We start from the raw sequence: 16,822 nt of genomic DNA, 5'->3' as shown, positions 1-16,822 counted from the left end.
AAAATAGAATTGAACAAAACTCGGAAAATTCATGTCGAGGAATTTCTATAAAAAATGTCTCTATAGAAAGGTGAAATTCTACTGATTTTATCTATAAAATAGTTTCTACTAGATGGTTACTATGCCCCTGCTCGCTTCGCTTGCCAACCCCCGTATAACCCCCATAAGATCCTCATATGATCCATCTTATGACCCTTATTCTGCCTTTGGTGACCCTTAATCTGATCCTTGTGACCCTTATTTGGACCTTTAATCTGACCCTTGTGACCCTGATTTGGATATTTATTTTGAACCTTTGCTTTGACCCTTGTTCAGACCCTCATGACCCTGAATCTTACTGTTGTGGCCCTTATTCTGACCCTCATGACCCTTAATCACCCTTTATCCGACTTCCGCGATCCTTATCCTGACCCTCGTTACCCTTATTCTGACCTTTGCAATCCTTATTCTCTCTCATGACCCTTATTTTGACCCTTATAACCTTTAATCTGACCCTTATGACCCTTCATCCGATTACCGTGACCCTTATTCTGTCTCTAATGACTTTCATTTCGACCTTCGTGACCCTTATTTTGACCCTTATCACCCTTATTCTGACCCTCATGACTATTATTTTGACCCTTGTGACCCTTAATTTTGAAGTCTTAACTTCGAAAACCCATTTTTCATCATCAGAAGTCTATTTGGATTTTTATAATATAGAGAAATTGGAAATTCTCAATTTAACAAAATGCGCCGTGAAATTGAAATTCTTCGATAGAACCGCTTAGGAATTAATAGAATTAATAGACCTTCAATAGAAATTCAATAGAATTTTCCATCGAATTCTCTAGGTTGTTTTATAAAATGTTTTCGTGCGTCATATACCGGAAATTGAACCGGAATTTTTTAACAGCATATGCACCATATTTTTGGAATGTTGAAGGGATTTACTCCATTTGCATACAAACTTGTTATTTCTCTCAGTTCATTTGTATTTTTAAAAATATATGGAATCCTTTGAGTATCGGTTGGAGTTATTGATGGAGGATTATGGATATCGGAGATGATGTTGCGGTAGGCAAAGGGCAACGAGTTTCAGCTGAGTCGTGCCAAGGAGATCCTCCTGAGAGTTAGGATGTCTCTATAATATTTTTATATTTTAATATGTCGGGTTCTAGATTTCTTGAAGCTGCTTTAATCGTTAATTCACGATCATAGAGCGTTCTTATTTTTGTGGTGATTAAATAGAAATTAATTGGAGACCTTAGGATATAAATTACTGTACTGTATGCGCGTAAAGAAATCATGATCTATTAAATGAGTATTCTAATTGTAGTTGTCGCAATAGGTCGTTAGTTCATTGATCAACTTTTCGGCCGTTTTCTCAACATCGAGAATATTAACTACTTGCAACAACTCCAAGTACTTAATGCTCAGTTCGAAATTAAGAGTGAAAGAGATAGTTGAACCATGAAAATGTGTTTATGGGCTCTATAAATATACAGTCTAAGTGAGAAAACAACTGGGATGAAATATTACGTAGTCACGATTTCGTTTTCAATTAGAAATTAATGTGATAAGAGTGATGATTTAATTGGTGATCAATTAAGTGGCAGGGAGTAATGGGTTGGATTCGTGGTGAGGTTTAAAATACGCGTTTTGGGATGGGGTATTGCTAAATGGAACGATATTTGACTAGACTCTTTTCAAAGTAACCAAAATTATTAGTGAGAAAATGTACTTTTAAAAAAAATGGCTGAATTTCCCGGAAAAAGACCTTGAATTCGATTTATGGGGAAAAAGTCCATGGAATTTTAGGTTTCTCTGAAACTTCACGTAAAGTCCCAATTTCTTATGAATGAATTTTCAATTGAAAATGAATTTTTATCGCCGAATTCTCTTGTAGTTTCAGATAATTCCTTTAAAATTCTTGGAATTCCAGGAATTTTCGGAAGAATTGCCAGAAAATTCAGAGGAATCTGGAATTCAGGAAGAGATTTCTCGGAATTTTTCTCATTCTTCATTAATTTTCTCGGATTAATTTTTCACGAAATTATGAATTTTCAATGACAAAATCCCAAAAATTTCAGTGGAAAATTTTCAACAGTGTCAGTACTTGCTTGTTAAAAAAATTTTAACTGAATTTTCCGGAAAAAGACCTTGAATTCAATGTACGGGAAAAAAGTCCATGGAATTTCAAGTTTCTTTGAAAATTCACGTGAAGTCTCAATTTTTTAACGGCAGCAAGACGAAAATTTCACCACTTACATGAATTTTCATGTGAAAATGAATATTTACCGCTTGACCCCCTTGAATTTTCAGAGAATTTCTTCAAAATTCTTGAAATCCCAGGAATTTTCGAAGGAATTCGCTGAAAATTCAGAGGAATCTGAAATTCAGGGAGAGATTTCTCGGAATGTTCATCATTTTTCGTTAATTATGGCAGAATAATTAATCTGAAATTTACAATTTCTGCGGATTTTTCCACGAAATTATGAATTTTCAATGACAAAATTCCTTGGAATTTCAGTGGACATGTTATTTGTTAGAAATTCCCAAGACTCTTACCGGAATTTTCAGTGGGAAATTTTCAACAGTGTGAGTACTTGCTTCGGCAGTACATATACTAGGAAAATTCAGTGAGAAAATGTTGAAAAAACTTCCGTTAAAAAAACTTCGTCAAAACAACTTAGTAATTAAAAAAGCTTGAAGAAAAAAAGTTTGAACAATTTCATCGAAAAACTTGAAAAAAACTTTTAAAAAATCCAGGAAAATGATGCAAAACATACAAGATTCATTAATAACACATTAAAAATACCCTACAGGACGATAATTTTTGCATCCACAGGTGTTTTTTTTTACCGAACGAACCGTAAAATATTGGCCACAAACAGGTATTTTTTCAGTGACTTACATTTCGCTCCGAGATTACCTTCCGTAAAATTTACCACGATTTTCCAGGCAATTTTTATCCTACTTTTCTCTCCGTTTATTCATACTACTTTGAGAACACATTTTAGTAGAATTTTCTCTTCGTATAAAAAGTATATAAAAAATTTACACGAACGTGAGCACTCCCCAGATTCCCTCTGAATAGACGAGCAAACCCCTTCGTGATTTCTCCCATTTAGGTAAAAATCACAAATGACATCTGTACACGAAAATAAGCATTGACTTCCGCACGCGTCGGCCACCCAGACAATTAAACCCCCACAATTCCAATCACCCAATAGAAACAAACGCCGACACGTGACACCCACTTGTCTCATTTATCCATAATGTTCACACCTCAATATCCCTCTCACATCTCGCCTATCTCAGCCTACCCGGGGACATGCAGGTGCTTCGTAAATACATTTCAATGTCACTTCAATTCAAGTGAGTGAAGAATGAAAAATAAACAGATTGCTCCTCTCGTTTTATTTCCCCAGAGCAAATTTGTCCTGTCGCTCATAGTCTCAACACCGGTGTTAAATAAATTTGCACAGATTGATGGACACGTCAACACCCAGGCGTTTTCTTTGAATGACTCTTTTGAAAGAGATCGATAATTGCATGCGCTAGTGCAAGTGATATTTTACCATTTTTCCTCGGCAACAGCCTCCGAAGTTAAGAGGGACCCGAGGGCCAATGGACTATTAAATCATGAATGCATTTGAATTTAAATGGAAATTAGACGCATGCATGACGAATTTTAATTACTGGTAATAAAAATAAACTCAATTTTTTATTCATCACACACTCACGATGTTGTATTGAAAATTTTCTTCAATGCCTTGGGTGTGGAGGCTAATTTTATTGACAATTTCGTAATGTTCGACACTTTAGTGGCAGCATTCAGAATGGAAGAATTTTTAACCTGTGGAATTTCATCTTTATCGGCTTTAATCCTTCGCAGCTAGTGCAATGAATTAAGCGAAAGTAATGCCTCACAACCGAGGAAAGTTACATAAACGTTAACCACGAATCATTCATGGAATTTAACAATAATTTATTATGAGAATTTTTCTTGTTGCATTCTTCGTGCGTTAATTATCCCGTAAATTGGTGATTGGGCAATGAATTTTTTCTGACAGTGCGAAAAAAAATGAAATTTCCGAACAATGGACAAGGCAAGAGACAAGTCACAACTCGAATAATTAGGTTTCATCGAGGGTTGTTTTATTACTGTGTAGATTTTTTCGGACACTCTCACTTTGAGGAAGTTCTCTCACTCCGGAAGTCTATTATGAGGATGATGTTCATGTGCGAACGCTGTTGTATACGTAATGAGTTTCTTGGTGAAAAAAAGTCGAGTCATCGCGTGCGCCCGACATCTCGAGCTAATCCGCTCTTAACTTCACGTGAGTTTTTGTGGAGATCGTTTGGGAATTAGAGGAGTAATTAAATTGTTACATGTGGTTTTGAATTTTTTCTTCGCGGTTGACATGTTAATTGGTCATTAGGAGGGGAATATGGCTATCTTTGATTTGGTTTTTCATAGTTATGAGTCGTTTTGTAATTAAGCCGTCAATTTATCGGAGTGATATTGAAATGGAAAGAGCTTAGTCGTGTGAGGACTTCCTTATTTCGTGGGGATTGGAATATTGTAATTGCGTGATTGAGTTAATTATAATTCCACGATTCGGAGGCATGGAGGAAGTTTTTATATTGGAAAACTTGAACGAATGAAAAAACTGGTTTCATTTTTAAACGCGTGTTACTGATTTTTTGGAATCTATCGCTAATTGTTGGGGATTTTGGACACTGCCCGGACTGAGCCCGATTGCTAGTAATTTTTATGATGTGTAATACCACGGGAGCTTCAGAATTATTGGGGATTTCCCAATGGGTTTGTTGCAAATAAACGGAGGAGTCAGGTTTTTTAGCTTGAAAAATCATGAGTGCGAAGCATAATTAAAGTATAATTCAACAGTGTTAAAAAACTTTGACTAAATTTTCCGAGAAAAAAAATAGAATTCAATTTAAGGAGAAAAAGTCAACGGAATTTCAAGTGTCTCTAAAAATTCAAGTAAAGTTCCAATTTTTTAGGGACAGGAAGACGACAATTCCGCAATTTACATGAATTTTCAAGTGGAAATGAATATTTGGTGTCAAATTGCCTTGAATTTCCGGAAAATTCAAAGGAATCTGGAACTCAAGGAGAGACTAATCTAAATTTACCTGCTTTTTCATTTTTTTTTTAAATATGTAAACTGAAATTTTGCCGTCCCCACGAATTTTTCCAAAAATTATGAATTTTCAATGACAAAATGCCTTGAAATTTCAGTGGAAATGTTACTTTTTACAAATTTTCAAGGCTCTAACCGGAAATTTCAGAGGAAAATTTTTAACAGTGTATACTGTTGAAAAAATTTGGCTGAATTTTCCGATAAATGACCTTGAATTCGATTTAAGGGGAAAAAGTCAATTGAATTTCAAGTTTCTCTGAAAATTCAAGTAAAGTCCCAATTGTTTAACGGCAGGAAGACGAAAATTCTATAGTTTACACGAATTCTTAAGTGAAAATGACTATTTGCTGCGAAATTCCAGGAATTTTTGAAAGAATTCCCTTAAAATTTCAAGGAATTTGGAATTTAAGAAGAGATTCCTCTGAACTTTTCTGCTTTTCCATTAATTTTCCTGGAATAATTCAACTGAAATTTACAGTGCAAATGTTATTCGTTAGAAATTTTCAAGACTCCAACTGGAAACTTCGGAGGAGAGTTTTCAACAGTGTAGGTCTAAAAAAAATTACTGAGAATTAGAATCCTTTGTCTGATTTGAAGTTCACCGCCCTACATTTCAACGCAATTCTCATCTATTATTATATTTTTCCGAATACCAACCCTTCCACTCGAAAGTAACAAACGTCCTAATTTTCTGGGCAATTTTTTTCTGTGTCCACAAAATTAACAAAAAAAAATTGTACACATAAAAATATATTCCAGCAATATTTCAACAAAGCAATCGCCAAAGAGCTTCACTCCTCCTTTTATCCACTAATTCAATACAGAATATTCACTCATTCCTGATTTATTCAATGTCATGCGACAGCATTACCTCAAACCTCTGCAATATTTTTCCCATTTTGCACGAGAAAAAACTGTCACTCCAAATCAATGACCACACCGTCCCCCCAAGTCAACATTTGCCCCACTGAGAACAGTTCTCCAACAACCGGATATATCGATCTTTCACTCGAGAAAAACGCGAGACACGGCTCAAGGTTAGTTTTGTCTGCCAAGACGTGGCGAAGGTCCGACCACACGTACTCCACCCATTAACCTTTTTTTTCTGTCCACCTTTTTAATGGAACACGTTGAAATCTCAACAACGTTCTCATTTTCAGGTAATTGACAAATACTTTTACGTCGGCATTATTTTTTGTCCCACGGCACTATCTCGTTCAGTGATCTATTCGTTTTGTGAATGCAGGAAAGAACGTTTGGGGTGACACACGTGAAGGTCACGCGATGACTGGCTTTGTTTTGGTATTTTGAACCTTTCTAATAAGAAAATTAAATTGAATTGAACAACTTAATTTCCATGCAGCTAAAGTTCCTGAGGCGACTGTTTTCTGGATGAGAAGATCGGGCGATTGCTTTCATTTTCATGGGAAAGAACGACTTGGTTTGAAGGACACAGTCGGAATATGTCTCCTATTTTTGTATTCAAGTGTTTTGAACCACTGGAATTTCATTTGCATAGGAATATAATGCACAGTAGGTGGAATAATCAGCATGTGAATCCGTTCAGGTGTTGAACCAATTGGCATATTTTGTTGGAGATAAATGATTGATGAAGTGCAGTGTAACTATTTTATCTTCAATAAATGATATAATGTTCATCACACTGTTAGATTTTTTTTGAAATTTTCTGGAAAATATGATGAAAATTTTTTTTCTTCTCGTATACAGTTTCGAGTGTTTACGATTTGTTAAAAAATTACCTCTGCCGAAAATATATTTATTCCGCTCAAAAATATTGAGATAACTTCGTCTAATAATATATGTAAGATACGTGGAGAAAATATGTTTTTTTTTTCACGTACACAAGTCAAGCGGAAAAGAAGTACACTATTCCGCGGATTAAAAAAAAGCTTCGTAAAAGCTTTTGTAATTTTCTGTGGATCAGAGGTTTGATCTTCTCAAACTTATCCGTTTGTGACCTCAGAACTGGACTTTGATTTCTCACTCAATAACTATCAATGGCGGGGAAACAAATGAGTAATATTGGAAATTATAGAGAAAGTCGCAGTAGAGATTATACAGTCGTATTTTTGCTGAAATAATGGTTCTTCTGTCAGCTCAAACATCTGCTTGGGGGAAAATTTTTTGGTTTGCAGTCAAACAGATTATTATTTATCATGATATTTACATCCTGGCATTCTTCTCGAAAGAATATGTATTCATATGCCTGTCAGATTTTCAAGTGGAAAGAATAAATTTTTCGCTGCAGAATATTTTCTCGTGGGGAATAATAATCTTGAGACAAGAAAATTTTGTACAGGTGAACATTTATCTTTTCGGCAGAGCTAATTTTTTCTTTCAGTGCATGGAAACTTTCGTTCCCCACCGAAATGCGCGAACAGAGCCACTTGCGTTCACAAATCCGTTCACTGCAAACTCGAGAATAGGCCCCCAGAAGATGTGGTCCAGGTCCTGATGGAGATATCCACAATCGGATAGGTGCACAGTCACCTCACCCCAACCAGGGTTGTTTTTGTTGTTCGATCAATCCTCATCGTCCTCACCCCTCACCTCAGGCCCCATTAGGCCCGAAATAATCAACACATCATCGATTGATCACGCGTTCCCCAAAACATTGGAACCGGCATGCAAATCAGCGAAAGTGATTTCCCATTTGTTTATCTCATTCATTTATTCACACCTCAGAGGTACCTTCATTCGCCCCTGTAGACGTTTCTCCTGCATATTTTTCATTGTCCCACGCATCTCATATCGTCAAGGTCAAACGGGCATTCACGCGGATTATAATCCCGCGGGTATCCTGCGTCTGTCTGCGTGTGTGGTATTGGAAAAATTTGTCGCCTTGATGCATTTTTCTGGTAGAGCCACGGCAAACAAACGCGGTTCAAGGATCAGGCCAGAAGGCGGCGGTTTATGAGAGTTCGTGCCGGCTGCCGATCCCCTGAGTGTTTTCGAGGAGATGGGATAATTAACTCGTGTATCCCGACAACGGATGAAAGTCCGAATGAATTTTCGCGTTATTCGAGGTTCTTGGGGATCTCAATTTATTTTTGCCAAGCGAATGAAAATGATGTATTCATGATGTATTTGTGTAAAACGAGAATCTAGTGTCTGAAATTAAGGATATCGGAGTACTTTGGCTATTTTTACTTCCGAAGGCAAGCTTTGTAATCGGTCGATTTTTCGATTCTCTAATTTTGCTTAGAAATGAATTAGAATTTCATGAAACGTCCAGATATGATGTTTTTAGAGAAGGTTTTTTATCAATTTTCATAGAAAAAGGATTAAAGTGATAGATAAAAATCTGAAATTTTGGCTCATAATTGGTATTGTTTGGGAGCACATCTGGGCGACATTTCAGCTCAATCGGTCGGGTAGTTTTTAAGATACAGCAATTCCGAAAAAATTTATTTTCTCAATATCTCGAAAACTACTGCATCAAATGAACTTTTTTCGACGTTAAAATATTTTTTATGATAATATCTATCGAGTCAGATCATAATATTCCTAGCTAACTATTGCGAGTCGCCCAGTAATTGACATTTTTCATTTTTGTGATAAAATTGATGTGAACACGATAACGCTTGAAGAAATTGAGATAGGAAGTTGAAATTTGGTAGGATTCTAGCTTTTACTATATTACAGGCTGGGATTTCAGATGGGCGAAATGGAATGAGTAGTTTTAAAGATATTCGATTTTTTGTGTAAAACTATGTTGTTCAATATCTCAAAAATTATTCATCCGATTGCAATTTTTTTTTTTGCAAAATATTCGTCTTGATGTCTCCGTCAATCTATTTAGTTCTTTCAAAATATATATACCTGTTCCTTCAAAGTTCATGAGATATTGGCGTTTTTGTATTTTTCTTGTCTGAAAGTTGCTTTGACGTTCCATCACATGAGTGAAGGATGTGGTAAAGTTCCAAAATGTTGAGGACTAGTTGGTATCATCGAGATGCACGCCTGTGTAAAATTTCAGATTGATCGATTCAATACTTTTTGAAATAGAGCAGTTGATGTAAAAAACGTTTTTCGCTTAAAATGACATATCGTTGTTTTATCATTGATTTCACATGGAAACATTTCTTAAAAATGGGGTCGTGTAGATATGCTTATCCCACTGGATGAAACCAAAATTTAATTCTCAATTTAAGAAGGTCAAACGTATCGACGGAAGGTTTTCAATAAAAATTGCCATTTTTCAATTAAAAAATGAAATTTCTGCGCATTCATTCGAAAGCTTACTCCCAATAGAATTGTTAGAAATAAAAAATGAAAAAGACAAATAACACGTCAAGTAACGGTCACGTGCCTTCTGACAGAAAGGCTCGGCCCCCTGCTTGTTTAAATTCGTTGTTTATAAATAAATAATCGAAATCATTTAACTTTTTAGAAACCTTATTTTTTTATTTTAGGCATGAAATCGATTTCTGGTAAAATTCTGAATGTGAATAAAGTTGTAATGATCCCGAATAATTGATTTTTATGATGAAGAATTGATTGTTTATAAATTATTTATTTTTTTTCAAAAATTGCATTTTTCAAATCATGTCATCAATCTTTTTCCAAAAGTAAACTTTCAAATTTGTTTTCAGTTTTTTTAAATGTTTTCCAACGGTTTAATACCAAGATTCAAATTCAGACCTGCAAAGTTTAAATAAAAAAAAATGTCTGGAAATTTGGGGCCAAATGGGACTCAAATGAAAGCTGTGATGTTCAACTAGAAAAGTAGTAAAGCATTTCACTGGAGAAAAATAACCAAAGTACTTGGATATCCTTAAGACATGAATTCTGAACATTCTGAGTGTTTTCCTCGAGAATTTTTTGCTTCAAACTCATTATTATACATTACCAGCAAAACCCACTAGGATTTGAATTCTTTTCAACAAGAGCCTTGATCAAAATATAGATAAATAAATGGGAATTTCATTATCAACAAAATTCCACATTGATTGATCGTAATTAATGATGACCATAGACAGCGATTAACGTTGTTGACGAAGATCCAAACGGATAAAAACGTATTAACATGAAGAGAAGAATGTTAATAATGCATCAATAAGTGTAATTATTTTTTGATCATAATTGCGTAAAACGTCAATAAGGATGTTAGTAACATTGAGCCTAATGAAATAATTGTGGTACTCATTACAGATTCCCGTAAAAATGATTAATGATTGTGTCGTGCACTGATGACGGACAATAGCGGCGGCACTTATTTAAAAAATCCATCGCTTTGTTCCATGCACGTGATGAATACGTTGAATATCCAGACATTTCCGCAATGTATACAAATCAGTTTGAATATTATTCTGCATCGACTTATTATGAGAGACAATGCGAAGGGACAATAGAGATAACTCCTCTCGCGGATTGATTCTTATCTGGAAGTTCTTCGCCTCAAGCTAATATCGATTGTAACAGGTGATTCTGTTGCAAGGTGAACGAGTTTACGTTCCAACTTTTACGAGGCATTTGTTTCACACTTGCTTTAACAAATTCATTGGAATGATCGTCAGAGGTTTTATTACGGGTTTCTCACGGGAATGGAAATGTAATTGGAATGAGATTGATTGTTCTGGGCTGATGTAAACATCTTCACGGTGAGAACAAGCAGGGGACCGAGCCTTTCTGTCAGAAGGCATGCGACCGTTACTTGACGCGTTATTTGCCTTTTTCATTTTGTATTTCTACCAATTCCATTGGTATTAAGCTTCCGAATGGATCCGTAGAAATTTCATTTTTTATTGGAAAGTGACAATTGTTGATGAAAATGGTTCCTCGAAACGTTTGGCCTTCTAAAATTGAGAATTAAATTTCGGTTTTATCCAGTGGGACAGGCATATCTGCACGACTCCATTTTTAAGAAATGCTTCCATGTAAAATCAATGCACTGAGAGAAAAATATGATTCTTCTGACTATATTCCATCACCATCGAACTGTAGTAAAAAAATCCTCAACAATTTTTCATGGGTTACGGTAACTATGGCCGGAGAAGTCATTACTACAATGGAATGTAGTCATTGCAACTATTTTATAGTTCTACTCAGAATAGATTTGTCGTGGTTACTTTTGAACTTTGTTTAGTTTGACTGCATTTTGATTTGCAAAAATTACGCTTGTGAAGTTACTATAATGTTATGTGCCGCATACAAAAAATGTATCGTTCACTAAAATGCCTCAACTATTTTCTTATTGTAAATGGAACTTCAGATTTTTCTCTCAGTGTGGTAGAACAATGATATGTCATTTCATGCGAAAAACGTTTTTTACATCAACTGCTCTATTTAAAAAAGTATTAAATCGATCAATATGAAATTTATATAGATAGTATAGAAATATCTACGTAAGACATGTGTAAATTTTCCTGTAGTTAGCAAATATACTTGGCAAAAGTAATTTTTATTCTCAGTGTACTAACTAGTCCGCCAACATTTTGGAACTTTATCACATCCTTCACTTATGTAATGGAACATCAAAGCAACTTTCAGACAAGAAAAATAGAAAAACACCAATATCTCGTAAACTTTGTCGGAACGGGTATATTTATAATATTGACGTGATGAATCATCTAAAATCTATCGAATTGTCAGGCGCGCGAAGCGCGCCTTCGATCTCGTAAAGATAAAATTATATACTGTAACTTGAAAATAATATTTATATACTCAATGCTCGTAATTTTGTGTGACAGAAAATCATCGACTTTGATAACTCAAATAAATTATACTTTTCAAGGTAGCAAATTTATTTTCATCGCGCTCATCATTTTTAATTAAATAATAATATCATCTAAATACCAAAAATATTACAAATCCTATGTATTGCCTGTGCTGAACTGAATATGTATGTAAAGAATTATCATTTATGTAAATTCATACAAAATCAGTGTATTCTTACTGCTGAATAAGCCGTAAGGTTTGAATGCTGACAATAGAAAAAAAGTGAAATGGAATGTAGCAACACAAGTTAAGAATGAGATTGAACTAAATATGACTGAGTCATATGCAGTGATGCCGCGAGAGACTACGAGACAATACTTTGGAGAGATGGTCTCGGTTTCAGTGAACATGGAAATCTTTAGTCTCGTCCCAGTCTCGAAATACGCAGTATCGACTCCTCTCGTGATGACTCCGAGTCAATTTATATCATCTCGGTCTCAAGTTTTTCGTATTTTTAATGTAAAATCTCGGTTTTTGTCTCGCTTTGTCTCGTCTCGATTTTCTACATATAAAAGACGCGAAAAACTGGAAAGTGAGGTGAGATAAATTGACTGAGAGTCATCACGACAGAAGTCGATACTGCATGTTTCGAGAATGAGACGAGACCAAAAATTTCCGCGTTCACTGAAGCCGAGACAATCTCTCCAAAGTATTGTCTCGTGATGTCTCGTAAAGTCTTTCGCGGCATTACTGGTCATATGAGAAGGGAAAGAGATTTTATATGAAAATCTTCTTCGATGACAAGATATTTTTCAAATAAATTAACTAATCAGTTTTAATATTCTGAAGACTGAATAAATTATCGAAACATCGCTTGTAGGGAAAATTACCGACCTACCTATCAGGCATAAGACAAATGTCATATTTCGGATTTTTTATTAAAAATTCATGGAAATGATTCTTTCCTCAGAATCAATGGATACTGCCGTCTGAATGTTTATTTGATTATTTTCTCATGGTTTAGGAAAATGAGAGATGCTCAACACATTTATCATTTAACGACGTGTTATTCACGAAATAAATTTGTTTCTTCGACTAGAGCGAGTGATCTCTCCTGCGCCCACAGATCAAACTCAATAACTGCTATGAGATAACTCCCCTCTTATTCCAATTCCATGGGAAAAATAAGCCGATTACAGCACTTGTAGTAATAAAAATGCCTGTTTATAGAGTCGGGTAGTAATTTATACGATCGAGAGCGTGAGTCTCAGAAATATTGATTTATCTAAACTGTGGAAAATACAAATCAGTCAGCTTTGAATTTTAAACTACCAAGTTTAGTTCGCAGTTGAACGACAGATTTATTACCTATTTTGTAAATGATTTTCAATGATTCATTCAATGATTCATTCATTGGGTGTGACAAAATGGTCGAGTCATTGAAATCGAGTTACTGTTTTTTTTTTATTTTCCAATAGGATATTGAGGGGCTTTGAAGGCTTAGGAAGTTGAACGGACTGTGATTGCTCAGTCACGCATCGAGAGAGGATTTTATATTCACGCAAATGTGATGTATGACGTAAATCACTTTACTATTTCCCTCGTGAATTCCGTTAACATTGACATTAACTACATCCAAATTAATGACTACATGAAATATACACCGAGAGAAAAAACTACTTTTGACAAAGAAGGTTTACGTGATAGAAGAGAATATTCTCTTGTCAATTTTAATAATCGTGAAATCTGCTGATCTATAATTTTGTTCTCAGACTGGGAGAAAAAAGTTTTCCGACAGGAAGAGATTCTCTTGTACCGCGAGAATTTTTAAGCGTTCGCAAGACTAGAAATGATGTCCTTCCCATAAATTCGTGTAGTTTGCGTTATATCTAGAATTTTTTGCTTCCGAATGAAAGCCTTGTAATCGTTCAAATTTAAATTTTGGATTTTTTGTGTTATATCGACCCATTATGATCTCAAAAGTCAGAAAATGCATTTTTACACGTGCGAATGTATGTGTGTATATGTAACAATTTTTTTTTGAATCCATAGAATCGAATCATTTATTTCCTCAAATGTAGGTATTGTTGAGCCCTATCCATCGACATTAATTAAAATTGAATTCATCAAATAGTTTTTTAAATTTTCGAATTCTTTCGGAAATCGGTGGTCCCACGATAACTACAAAAAAAGTTCTGAACTGATTGAATGATGGCTTCAAAAATTTGTTTGGATATCCCTTTGACTGAGTTCGAAGTTGAAGGCGATAGCAATAATCGTTATTTTGATTTTTTTTTAAATTTGCAAAAATTGTGTATTTTTTGAAGATCAGAATTCCGGGGATATCTTTGAATATCATGCTTCAAATGAATTCAATCATAGCTTGAAATGTTTGTTTTAATTGACTATAGTCAACTGAAACCCATGCGGTTACACGCACGTATCATATAAAAATCTTTGAAGACCTACGGTTATCTGGTAAACTGTGAAATTTTCCGAAGAATTCAAGAAATTTTTTCAGTTTTATAGGAAATCAATTCATAACCCTCCCCTCATTTTTCAACAATTACAGATTTCAATCAGACTATTTTAGAAAGTAGAAGAAAAGAGTTAATCGAGGATTAAAAATTATTCATTGATGTTTCACTCTTCATTCTCTTAATTCTCTTGAAGTGATTATCAATATTTATAAAACATCTATGAGTCTATAAAATTTAATGAATTCGATTTCTTCATGTTCACAACGAATAGATAAAGTCTAATAACTATACTATATGCAATACAAGAGTAATTTCCCACTTGTTTTTTCATCAGAACTTTGCTTCATTATCATCATTATCTTATAAAACATTGAGGCGAAAATCCTGTGACAAACCAAATTCGATCGAAGGATAAATAAAACTGTAATTAATCCGACAATTTCATTGAAGTATTCGTATTCCTCCTTCATCATTGTGATTTAGCCCATTTAATGAATTCTCGATTTATGTGAAGACCCCAGGCTCATGAAAAAAAATCCATAAAACATAGCACGCCATTGGTATTTGATTTCCTCGAGGCGTTTCTGAATATTCGATTTTTTAAATGTCTTTCATTACACTTGTAAAATCGATAAAGACATACAGCGATCGACGAAATTGATTTACAACGCTGAAAATGGAATGAGAATCACGCTGCTGGTGTCATCCAGATGGGGAGCGTGAAATCTGACACTCTCCTCTTCACCGGTAAAAACGGAGAACCAGTCTGTGGCGGTGATTCAAGTAGTCAGGCGCTTATTTAAGTCAGGCCTTGATCATTAAGTTCACAAAAACAAAGCGATTATGGGGAACACGTGCAACTGGGGAATTCGAGAATGACTGAGATTATTTATATTGATGGGGTGACCAGGATGCGTGAACAATAATCGTTTATCAGGTACATAAATATATATTTTTTGGTACTGGATATCCGTGGATGCATCGGCTGGAGGAATTCGAATGCTAGAAATGGATGTTTTTATTGTCATCGGATTTCAATCATTAACTATTCAACTATTTATAACTTTAGGTATCTATAATTATAGTTGGAGATATAGTACTGCCTATGATAGAGTGGAATTTTAGCCGAAGGCATCGGCAAGAGAAAACGTTACATTGATTTTTTTTAAGGGAAAATTTGGTTGTAGTTTCGTCAAAAATTAGAGTTGGATTCCTGAAAATCATGGACATTTCTAAAAATTAGTGATTGTGTTACTAAAAATTAATGATTATGTCACTAATTTTTAGTAAAAATTAATGATTATGTCACTAATTTTTAGTGACTACGTCACTAATTAGATAAAATCACAGAAAATTCAGTGACATTCCAAGATTTCGAACATTGAGATGAGAATTTCTCAACCTATTTGAATTTCCAATGAAATCATGAATATTCAGTCCCGAATTGCGGTGAATTTTCAATTAATCGAAAATTCAAGAACAGATTTTCTCAAATTTTGCTGATTTACATGAATTTTCGGGGAGTAATTGAACGTACTAACATGTCCTATATCTGAAATCCTTTGTATCGGTAGAAATTTTGTTACGTCGCGTACCCATTCAGGTGAACGAAAATAATAACAAATAATACAATGAACAATTGAATAAATAAGTGACAAAATAAATAGAGCAGTGTACTAATCAACCAAAAGCAAGTATAATGTAATTAAATAATGAAAAAGAAAACAACAAAATAATAATAATAGCAAAACATTTGACAATGTTTATGATTAAGTCATTTAGATAGAGTACGTAGTCTCGGGATTTATTAAATATTAGATTTTTTTAAAATATAATAATACTTTTCGTTATGAGTATTACTTTGAACTGTTGATTTTATTAATTTCATTGTTATACTTCATGTCTGATTTTAATCCTATAATTTGCCATGTTGTTGGATCTGTACGAAATAAAAATGAAAATGACCGTAAATTTACAGTTCTCATTCATTTTTCTATGAAATTATGATTTTTCAATGACAAAATTCCCTGAAATTTCATTAAAACTCAAAGTGATAAAAATTTCCGAAAAGTGTACTGAAACTTTTAGCCAAGAATTTTTAACAGTGATTTGTCGATTTCCACAGTCGCGAAATTCTAATACTTGCGGATAGATTCCTGAAAATCAGAAATGCATCCCCAAAAATCAGTGAAATCAATACGTGAATCAATACTTTCTTTTCCTCTGTGATAGTAAATCGAAAATTCGCAGGGACCCTCGAGAGAATTCTGTTATTCCCCGGAACTTACCCCAATAATACACTCCAGATGTCGCTAGAATTGTATGGGGAATCCCCGATCTCGAAGTAACACTACACTTCCACTCGAAGTTACATATCGCGTTGAGACTCACACGCGAATGAAAGCCATCTATATATTTCCTAAGTTTTCTTCAGTGATCTCCGAATACTATTTGATACGTTTGCCTTCGCGATTTCCCTTCCTGATGTGATGTCTCTAGATGCTAATT

The 16,822-nt window shown here is 34.5% G+C and overlaps 1 protein-coding gene across 4 annotated transcripts in view; it reads right to left on the bottom strand.

Moving 5' to 3' along the window:
• Positions 1-16,822, bottom strand: part of LOC107038817 (venom metalloproteinase 3) — a 147,749-nt gene that overhangs the window by 54,222 nt on the left and 76,705 nt on the right. Inside the window, exon 1 of one of the 4 annotated variants that reach the window (XM_015258109.1) lies at positions 2,897-2,974. The exons of the other annotated variants lie outside the window; for them this stretch is intronic. The gene's annotated coding sequence lies outside the window, so the exon portion shown is untranslated. Of the gene's footprint in view, positions 1-2,896; positions 2,975-16,822 lie in introns of those variants that run through there. 4 annotated transcript variants of the gene reach the window in all.

Source organism: Diachasma alloeum, unplaced genomic scaffold, assembly GCF_001412515.2.
Source record: "Diachasma alloeum isolate Michigan unplaced genomic scaffold, Dall2.0 Dall_scaffold_00288, whole genome shotgun sequence".
Classification (NCBI taxonomy): domain Eukaryota; kingdom Metazoa; phylum Arthropoda; class Insecta; order Hymenoptera; family Braconidae; genus Diachasma; species Diachasma alloeum.
This window is presented reverse-complemented; position numbering and strand designations above follow the sequence as displayed.